We start from the raw sequence: 10,521 nt of genomic DNA, 5'->3' as shown, positions 1-10,521 counted from the left end.
GCCACAGACCTGTATGAAAAGCGACTCCACACGGACCTCTCACTAGCCGCTTGTTTTATCCCCAAACGGACACAGGTGGAGGCCAAGGGGCACAGGCTTCAGCCGTGTAGGGTGAGCAAGCCTGAGAGCTACTACACCTCAAAGCTCTTGGGGTTCCTGGGAGGCAGACAGGGAGACAGATTCACAAAAGGCCTGCACACCAGTACTTAGCCGCCTCTGCCTACACAGGAGCATCCACAAGGAAAAGTCAGCTACAACAGCACATCTGACCAGTGAGCGGACGATGCGCACAGGGTAGAGAAGCAAAGGAGGCCAAGGGTAAATGTGACAGGATTGGCCTGGCTGCCATGGCTTCCCACCCTCTTCCTCTCTGTCTGAATGGGGTGGTTTCTCCCGGTACAGGCGAGCTGTTTTCTGCTCGGGAACTGCAAGGGAGAGCCAGGAAGCTCCAAGGTCAGTCTACTTGCATCTGCTCTCTTGGGGGAGGGGTGCTGCCTGCAGGCACCCCCACACCTGGTGAAGGCAGTGCTGGGGATGCACCTCTTGAATGCTATGCAAACATTCTGCCAACTAAGCCAGACCCTCAGCATGTACAATGAATTCTTTTAAAAAAAAAAATCTAGTATCAGATGGACAGGAGCTGAGCGGGGAAGGCTTTGAAGCCAGGAGTTTCTGGAAGCAAACGTCATGAGGAAAACCCGGGGACATGCTAAATGACCGAGAACCAGAGACTAGACACTGTGGGTGGGCCAAAAGCCCCATGGCCAGGCACACCATGCCATGACGGACAGGGCACACAGTATATCTGAGTCTCTGCTAGGCGACTGGCTGGCTCCTGGGTGCTGAGTTCCAAGGCTCTATCTTGCTGTCCCTGGATAAACTTGCACGGAACAGGTTCAAGAATGAACCCCAAAGCCAGGTGTAGTGGCGCATGCCTTCAATCTCAGCACTAGAGAGGCAGAGGCAAGAGAATCTCTGTGAGTTCGAGGCCAGCCTAGTCTACAAAGTGAGTCCAGGACAGCCAGGGCTCTGTTACATAGAGAAACCCTGTCTTGAAAAACAAAAAACAAAAACAACCAAATGAAAAACTGAACAACAAAAAGACGAACTCCAAAACCACCACCATGACCAAAGCTCAAGGCCTTAACTACCAAGTCTGTCACCAGCCTCACCTCGCAGACAGGGGCAGGAATGCCACCCAGTGGCTGCACACAGGTAGGTGGCTTCACACCCTATCAACCCTTCTGGCAAGGTTCTACTGCAAGTCACCATTCAAGCCAGAGCCCCTGAAAAGACCACGTGAGCCACGACCAGACCACCAGCCTGGGAGGGGGTGTGTCAGCTCCAACACCTTAACCTGCCCAGCCCAGCCACGCAGGAGACCGGCCTGGAGCTGGGGTAGCTAGTCCAGTTCAATAGCGACCCTTAGTGGCGCTCTCAGAAAGGCACTGGGCCTGGCAGTGAATGAAAAAGCAAAGAGGTGAGAGTAAAGACAGGTCCTGTCTGGGAGTGGAGGCTGCCCCCTGCCCTGCCCACAGGCAACCATTAGCATAATTGGACGCTGAGTACCTGTAGGCACGTCCCAGGCCACCTGCTCTGCTTCGGACTCTCCAAGGAAGTGGAACTGTGTTCCTCTGTCATTAGCCCCTCCCATCTCCTCTGTTCAAACCCACCCCTCCCTCCCTCAGCTGACTCCTGCAAACAGTTTTTTAGGAGACACTAGGAAGCAATTTTAAATCTTTCCCTCCCATACACCATTGTACGCCATGCACGTTCTTAAAAGATCTCAGCTGGGGGGACAGGGGACGGCTCAGATGGTGGAGTTCAGGCATAGCACGTACAGTGGCCTGCTTCCATCCCCAGGCCACATAAAGCCTGCTCTGACACACCTATAATCCCAGCCCTTGAGAGGAGGAGGATCACAAATTCAGCTCCTTGGCGATACAGCGAGTTTGAGGCTGACCTAGGTCGGCTAATGAGTTCTGTTAGATGAGCCTTAAAAAGTATGTTGTAGGTTTTGCCATCATCCTGCGAAGGGAGAGGCTGTATTTAGCAATCTTCCAGGTGATTGGTTTAAGATTCTTTTTTTGTTTTGTTTTGTTTTTGTTTGTTTGTTTGTTTGTTTTGTTTTTCGAGACAGGGTTTCTCTGTGTAGCCTTGGTTGTCCTGGACTCGCTTTGTAGACCAGGCTGGCCTTGAGCTCACAGTGATCCGCCTGCCTCTGCCTCCCCAGCGCTGGGATTAAAGGCGTGCGCCAAAGATTCTGCTTTTATATGCTATGGATGCACTTACAATATTGTATCTAGTAAGTAAGAATTAATCTTTAAGAAGCACACCAGACAGACAGAACACCCTAGTTCCTGGGGGGCAGCTCCTTCCTTGTCACAAAGCTACAGCCAACAGTCTCAGCTGCAGGTGTCACTCCAGCAATGGTATGTCTGACTGCTGTTTGTTTGTTTGGCTGGCCGGTTGGCTTTTGGAGACAGGGTCTCATGAAAAGCAAGCTGGATGACCTTGAACTCTGATTATCCTTCCCACTCCTCCTGGACTCTTGCATCATGGGCCAGTACTCTCAGCTCCTGTGGTTTAGAGACTGAAGCCAGGACGTCATGCATGTTAGGCAAGCACTATTCACCCACCTGTGTGGTACCCCCAGCCCCTACCGAGAGCTCTATAAATGGCATCATTTTAGTAACACCCTAAGACGCCTCTGTAGATTAGGGTCTCCCCAGCTGCCACGAGCTGCACCCCCATCCATGTCAACATTACTGACATGACCATTCATCGGTCTAAGCAGCAGTCTAAGGGGCTGGATCCTTTTCTAAGCTTCAGTGAGCCTTCAGGGTAAAGCCAGTCCGACTGCCCAGTTCCCCTGCGACCTGTGTCCCAGGCCACTGCTGTGGAAGACACGGCCTTGGGAGCAGGCACAGAGATGCTCTATAAGGGAACCCTGTTGCCCTGCGAACAATTATCTCAACTCTAAATTACCATATGCTCAGAACACAAAAGCTCACGTTCGCCTTAACTGTGTGAATTAATACGGGTTGATGTTGGATTTGCCAGTGGTTAATAATTACCATGAGGGATGCTAGGGTACATGGCATCTGTCCAATAATGAAGAAATCATTTAAAAAGCCCTAAAGGTGAAAATTATGAAGACATGGAATGTTTTCATGTGCCAAGTTTAAACAAAAACCAAGATGATGGGTCCCAATCTGTAAAAAACAAATATGGGTAACTGTGGACAGAAAATAAAAAGACAAGAAAGGCATGGACTGTGTTGAGTAGTAGGGTTTTAAACATCTTTTAGGATCAAGCATGGTGTATACACCTGCAGTCTCCCTGTTTAGCAGGACAGGAAGTTCAAGACCAGCTTGGGCTACATGAGATTGTCAAAAGAAATCTTTTAATAGTGCTGCTTTATACTTTTTATAAAACTAGAGAGAAATTCTGAGCTCTTCCCAGCCACCTTTCAGTGTGTTTACCTCCCCCACAGGCTGACAGCACAGTATATATACTGGCCCCTGTGGTTGGTGGGGTCAGTTCAGAGTAAATCCCCTGCATTGATATGCGTGACAATCATGCCAAATAAGAACAGATGTGTCTAAAGGTATGTGTCAAAAAGTAGAAAAGGCACAGAAAAGGCCTTTTCTAGGGAGGGGGACTCCATCTGGAGTGGGGCACCATTTGGGACATAATTAGGGTGGTGTTGCCTGAGGCTGGCTGTCAGATAGATGGCGGCCGCACTGCTCCAGAGCCCAGATCTCCAGCATCAGGAAGTATGTAAGCAGCTGCCTCGGCTGAGTCCTCTAAGCTGAAGCCACCAGCGAGCATTCTGACCGCAAAGGCCATACAAGAAAATGGCTCACAGAAGGCAAGCAAGTGGAAGCACTTCATATCTTTGCTTTCTGACTAAAGGATGATTGCTAACTTGGTAATTTATATAAATATGTCCTTAAGTAAATAATGTCATTAGCTCAGTCTCAGCCTGGAAGAAGAGGTGGGAGCTTAGGCTGGGCCCTGAAATCCTGGGACATTTTCCAGTATAGAAAACAGCTCTGCAGAGCGTGAGGGGAGATGTTTAACTCATGAGGCTGTACTTTTCTTCCTGCTCTGAAGACTGACAGTAGCTTTGTCCTGTGCTCCCGGGATGTTTGCCGGAAGGTCAGCCTACCTCACACTTCACTTTGCTGTCAGCTAATATATACTGCATCACACTCCATATGTTACCCATCTATATAGTTAAACTCCTCCCCAGGCCTGAGGACGTCTCCTATAGGACACTAAAATTAAAACCTAGGAGTGCACCCTTCTTATCAGCCTAGGACACAAAGTAACTAGCTTTGCAATTCTCGGCCCTGAGGACAGATCTGTTGCTGGTGCACGCAGCAAGCCTTCAGGTCCTCAGCACTGTTGAGCTAAATAGCAGAGAGAGGCTAGTTAGCTCTGCTGACTCGGGACTAGCGCTGTGGCAGGAACACATGTGCCACAGTAGACCGTGAGGTAGCTGCAGGAGAGACAGGCAGAGTCTTTAGGAGCAGAATGAGGGTTAGATGAGAGCTCTGAAACAATCCTGGTGGCGAAGACCAGCGCAAGGGTGGCATCTACTCAAGATTAAACAGTCAGCAGGGCAGACGCCCTAGCAGAAGCTGTGAAGTGTGTGTGTGTGTGTGTGTGTGTGTGTGTGTGTGTGTGTGTGTGTGTTAATGTGTTATGTGTGAGACTGTGTATGTATGTGGTATGTGTGTGATTCTGTGTGTGTGTGTCTATGTGTGTGTGACTATGTGTGTGTTTCTGTGTGTGTGAGGTTGCAGTGTGCTTTGTGCGAGACTGTAGCTCTGCCTCTGATGTAATACCTTTTTAATGTATTACATTACAGTATATGAGCTGGCTTTGGACTCCTTATGCAGCAGAGAGCGGCCTTGAACTCCTAGTCCTGCTGTCTCTACCTCCAGTGCTCTGGGAGTTCATGCATTCGCCATCAGACCCAGCTCATGTGGTATTACAGAGGAATTCAGCTTCATTCGTGTTGGTGAACAGTAAATAGCTCCCATTAACAGGCAGTCACCTCACAGACATGACAAACACAGATCTCACTTATAGTGAACATTTCTTACATGGAAGTATGGGGTATCTATATCTCAGAGACTTGCTACCAACAAGGTCCGCACAGACCCCACGGAGGGCTGAGTGCCTGGCCTGGCAAGGGTGTGAGCTGCAGCTAGCTCCCCGTGGCAGGCAGCCCTGCAAATGCAGGAGATAAGGAACACTGCCTCCCTTCTGAAGAGTGGATGCTGGGCCACCTCTGAGATGTGAATAAACAGTAACCAGAAAGACCAGAGTGCAGAGTCCGCCTGCCCCTCCCGTAAGATCGGGATTGTCAGGCAGACACTTCCCTGCCTGTGATGAAGTGACAGACCATAGCAGACCTTCATGACGAGGAAAAAGCTCAGCCGTGACTAGGAAGTGAAAAGCAGAGGGAAGAGCTGAGCTGGCCCTCTCCCCTCCAAGGACAAGCTCCCAACCGTCAGCAGTGCTGACGGGTGGGGGGAAGCAGGGGGGAGTGGGCTCTGAGATGTGGGCCTCTGGGGGATCCACACTACAGCAAGTGCCAGAGGCACCGCTAATATGGCAATAAACGTATCTGGGGCTTTATTCTAGAATAACTGGGCTTGAGAAGGCACTGCTGAGAAGCCACTATGGGCCCAGTCAGGGGAACTCCAAGAAAGAATAACTTTGACTAGTTGCCATTTCCTGAAAAAGAAGCAAGTAGCTAGCAGAATGGACAAATACCAGTAGCACCTGAAAGGTGCCCCCATGCCCCCGCAATATCAAAATGTCCCGTGAGCACAGTGGGAAGCTTTTCCTTTTATTGATGGTCTTCCTTAGGCTTCCTGAACCATACCATAAACGCTGGTGGTCCCAACATGCTCCTGACACCCAGAGAAACGCAACACGTCTGTAGTGCCGTGGGCCCTGTGTCTGTGCCCTAGAGTCTGCGCAGGGGCCCAGCTCCGGAGATGCTGATTAAACCCTCCCTTCCATCCCCAGAGGCCGTGCTGGTGAGGAGACTGTCTCTCCTTGCCTCTGGTTTTCTTAAATCCACTTGGTTTTGATTTTCAAAGCAGTTATGCAAATGGCTCATGTCATTTGCAGGAAAACCAATGAAACAGCAACCAAGTCAAGTGAAACAAGCCAGGCTCCAAAACACCAACTCCGTATGTTTCCCTCCTGTGAGGGTTTTGTTTGGTTTCTGAGACGGGGTCTTACACCAGCGTCCAGGAAGGACTCCAGCTCTGCCAATTCTCCTGCCTCTGCCTCCCAAGTGATGAGAACACAACGGGAGCCACAATGCCTGGCTTCAAAATCTAGGTTTAGACAGACAGACATGGAGGTAGAAGGGAAGTGAGCAGGAGAAGAAGGGATCTGAAAGGACAGGGTACCAGCGAGGGGACCGGCAAAGGGAAGGTAACTATCACGTTTTCTCTCGTGTGTAGAATATACTCGCTCCGCGTAAGACAGGAAAGCAGAAAGGGGCCGTTTGTGAGGAAGGAGATTAAAGGGCTTCGATGAAAGGGTAGTAATCAGAGGGTTGATGTGAGCAACTGGAAGTGTGTGTGTGTGTGTGTGTGCACACGCACACGCAAATGCTATAGTGGAACACATAATTCTACACACTAAGAAGTAACTACACGTGTGCGCACACAAGCATCATCTGTACACGTGTGCCCATGCACACATGCATCATCTGTACACGTGTGCGCACACATGCATCATCTGTACACGTTTGCGCACACATGCATCATCTGTACACGTGTGCGCACACATGCATCATCTGTACACGTGTGCGCACACATGCATCATCTGTACACGTGTGCCCACCCACACATGCATCATCTGTACACGTGTGCGCACACATGCATTATCTGTACACGTGTGCGCACATGCATCATCTGTACACGTGTGCACACACAAGCATCATCTGTACACGTGTGCGCACACATGCCTCATCTGTACACGTGTGCGTGCGCACACAAGCATCATTTGTACACGTGTGCGCACATATGCATCATCTGTATACATGTGCCCACCCACACATGCATCATCTGTACATGTGTGCCCACCCACACATGCATCATCTGTACACGTGTGCGTGCGCACACAAGCATCATCTGTACACGTGTGCCCACCCACACAAGCATCATCTGTACGCGTGTGCGCACACAAGCATCATCTGTACACATGTGCACAAACTTCCGAATTTCTCATCATGCCTATTCAATATCCTAACTTACTATATTTCCTTCTTTCCTTTTTTAACTTTCCACCTACTTTCATTGGTTTTTCTGATTATCTTTTAGAAGTCTGTTTGAATGTAAGCAAATTCACAAGTTATTTTTAATCGTATTTAAGTAATGGCCACGGTTGCAGCTGTGAGCTTTCTTGGGCACCTCAGCAGCGCCTCCAGACTTGAGTCTTAATGGTCCCATTATCTCTGTGTTCACTGGTTGCTTAACTTCAGACTCAAATCTCTATATTTCAAGACTGATCTGGGAATTTTTTTCATCTTTTTTTTTAAATTTCCAACTTTTGTTAATTTCTGATTTCATCATACCATGGTCAGAGAAGCCTGTTTCAGGGGCTTTTTCTCTTGTGAAAGTCTCATTAGCTCGCCCAGGCTGTCCTCAGACACTTTTCTACAGGCATACACTGCCACCCGGCTACAACATTATTTTCTGCCAACATGGTCAGTCCTGCAATGCTTCATACATATTTGAAAATAAGCTCTATTCTCTGTTCTCAGGGAGAGTGTGTGCATGCGCACGTGTGCCTTTCTTTTCCAGTGTTGATAGGTTAGTGGGCTACAGCAGCTTCGTGAGCTGTGTGTTCCCAGGGCAGGGTTGAGTTTGATGTGGAGCGAACCTGGGCCCAGGCACATGACTTTGAGCACACATGTCTAACCGATTGATTGGCCCACAGAGCGTGAGTGTAGCACTCACAGAGAGCCCAGCCCCACGAGCGATTTCATCTGTAACGATTCCGACACAACCTCCTTTCCTCCCATGTTCTCTAGTGTCTCTCACCCTGAGGGCACATCCTTGATCTGGGTTCTAGTGTAAGAATCTATACTGTGTGTTTCTTGTCTTCTTCTCTTCAGAGAAGAGAGGAAGCGCAGCCACAGAGAGGACTTGTTAAGCTCTCCGAGTTAACAAACCTTACCAGAGCTACGTGAGCATCTCATCACCTGCCTCACATCTGCCTCACATCTGCCTCGCAAATGTCAGAATCATCCAGCCTCCATAAGGAGTGGCTTGTTTAGAAGGTTCCAGAGCTGTTGGTGAACCTGCCCCAGCCCAGGCTCCTGCTCAGCTGAGTTGCTCTGGAATTCCCCATTTGTAATAGTTTCTTTTACACACGTCAGTTCTCTTTAATTTTCCCCAAAATTTCTTAGTTCAGCTCACTACGATTTCTCTTTTTATTTTTCAGATTCTGCTGGCTATCTGCCTTCGGCCCTCCAGCCACCCACATTTCACCCCTACACACTGCCCTCCAGCCACCCACACTTCACCCCTCCACACTACATAATAAAGAAATGAATACGGAATGTGCAAATGGATCCAGAACTCCACAAAACACACAGATCCTTCAGATCACAGGAAACTTTACACAATGCCAACTTTGGAAAGAGGTGCCCAAAGGAAAGACAGAATCCATGTGCATAGCTAGGTGGCACGAGGAACATCCTTCCTAGGTTTTACCACAGACCTGGCAAGTTTGGATCTGGCCTAGAGATCTTCCCTGTGCAATTCTAGAAGCAAAACAAAACAAAAATAGTTTTTTTTTTTTTTTTAAACAGAGTACCATGTAGCCCAGGCTGGCCTTCAACTCAGTATGTAGCCCAGGCTGGCCTTGAACTCAATATGTAGCTGAGGATGACCTTGAACTCCTGGTTCTCTGGCCTCCACTTCCCCAGTGTTGAGGCTTCAGGTACGCACTACCAAGTCCAGCTTTTAGTGCTGGGGGTGGACTCCAGGGCTTCATGCATGCTGGGCAGGTGAGCGCTGTGCCTACTGAGCTATAGCACCAAGCCCTGGCACTGGATATTGACTTGAAACTGCTGGGGAGCACAGACCAATCAGGTAGTGAGAGAGTGGGTGGCTGGGTGGAGTCCCTCTACAGCACTGGAGGCCCCAGGGGTGCAGGGGCCTCTCGAGTTGTTAAGAGCAAGGAGAGGAACTGAGGTTTGCGAGCATTGTGGCTTGTGTTTCCTGTTTCAACAAGCTGCTGTGCGAAAAGAACATCAGTACTAGAGGAAAATGGTGAGGGGGCTCAGAACCTCGGGTTGACAGCTCCCTCAGCCATCTGAGACCACAGGCACCAGCACTGAAGACACCTGAGACAGAACCTAGGATCTGAGGTAACTGTGCAGGAAGATGCTTTGGGATCCAGGTTTGGGTCTGTAGACTTTGGGGTGGGGCGGAATGTTCTCTGCCATGCTAGCTTCCTGCCCGGCAGCCGGTGGTAGAATTTACATGCTGGGGTTTGTCACATTCCTCAGGCAACCATCGGCCAAAGGATTCAGCTCCCAGCTCCGCTCCATCCGTTAGCTTAGACCAGGTGCGAGCCGCATGGCTTGGTGTTGGCATGCATGCTCAGCATCCTTGACACGTATGAGATGGCCTTCCCCAGATCCCTCCAAAGCAGGGGTGCGGGGAGCAGGTCCTTCAGCTGAGGACTCTGGACTAAGAAGACCAGACCCATGCAGGACGCTTCTGCATACACAGCCAGGAGATAGGAGCAATGCTTTGGAAAGGCAGCCACAAGCCTGTAGTTGAGAAGCAACGCCCTGCTGGCCTCTTGTGCAAGGAGGAGAGCCTCCCCCCTAGCCAGTCCTACTGCTTCCTCCAAGCTCTAACTAGGCCCTCTCATGTCACCAAGGGCCACCTCAGAGTCTACCGAAAGCCTGGGCAGTGGCCTTGTGACCTTTCTCTGAACTACAAGACCAGTTCCTTTTTCCTACAGCGTGCCCTTGTCAATCAGGCCTTCCACCAGCCTTCTTGTGTTTAAGCAAGCTGCTATGACCACACCATCTTGGAAGGCTGTGCGGTTCTATACAGGTGTCATAGGTGTTGGTGGCTGGGTCTGCAGACACTCCTCTCTGTGGGGGAGCCATGCCTTCTTAGTGTTAAGTGCTAGTGATGCAGAGAGTAAGACAGCCATATTCTGTGGACTCAGACATAGATGGAGAGCAGGAGGAGAGATCATCACAGGCCTGCCCTCAACCCCTCAGACCTTTTTTTCTCTCCATCTGGAAGGCAGGAGGATCCTCCACCCACAGAGCTACCTCTAGCACAGGGCCCATTCATAACTAGGCCCAGCAGGGAGGAACCTAAGACCTCACACTCAATGCAATGCCCGGTCTTCCCCTGCCTGTTCTTTGCTTCCAGTCTGACCTAACTGAGTTGATGATTCCATCCAGACCCCAGAGACGTGTTCTGTCCTTGGAACCCAAACTCAGAG

Source organism: Acomys russatus, chromosome 6 (genome assembly GCF_903995435.1).
Source record: "Acomys russatus chromosome 6, mAcoRus1.1, whole genome shotgun sequence".
Lineage (NCBI taxonomy): Eukaryota > Metazoa > Chordata > Mammalia > Rodentia > Muridae > Acomys > Acomys russatus.
Note: the sequence above shows the minus strand (reverse complement) of the source record.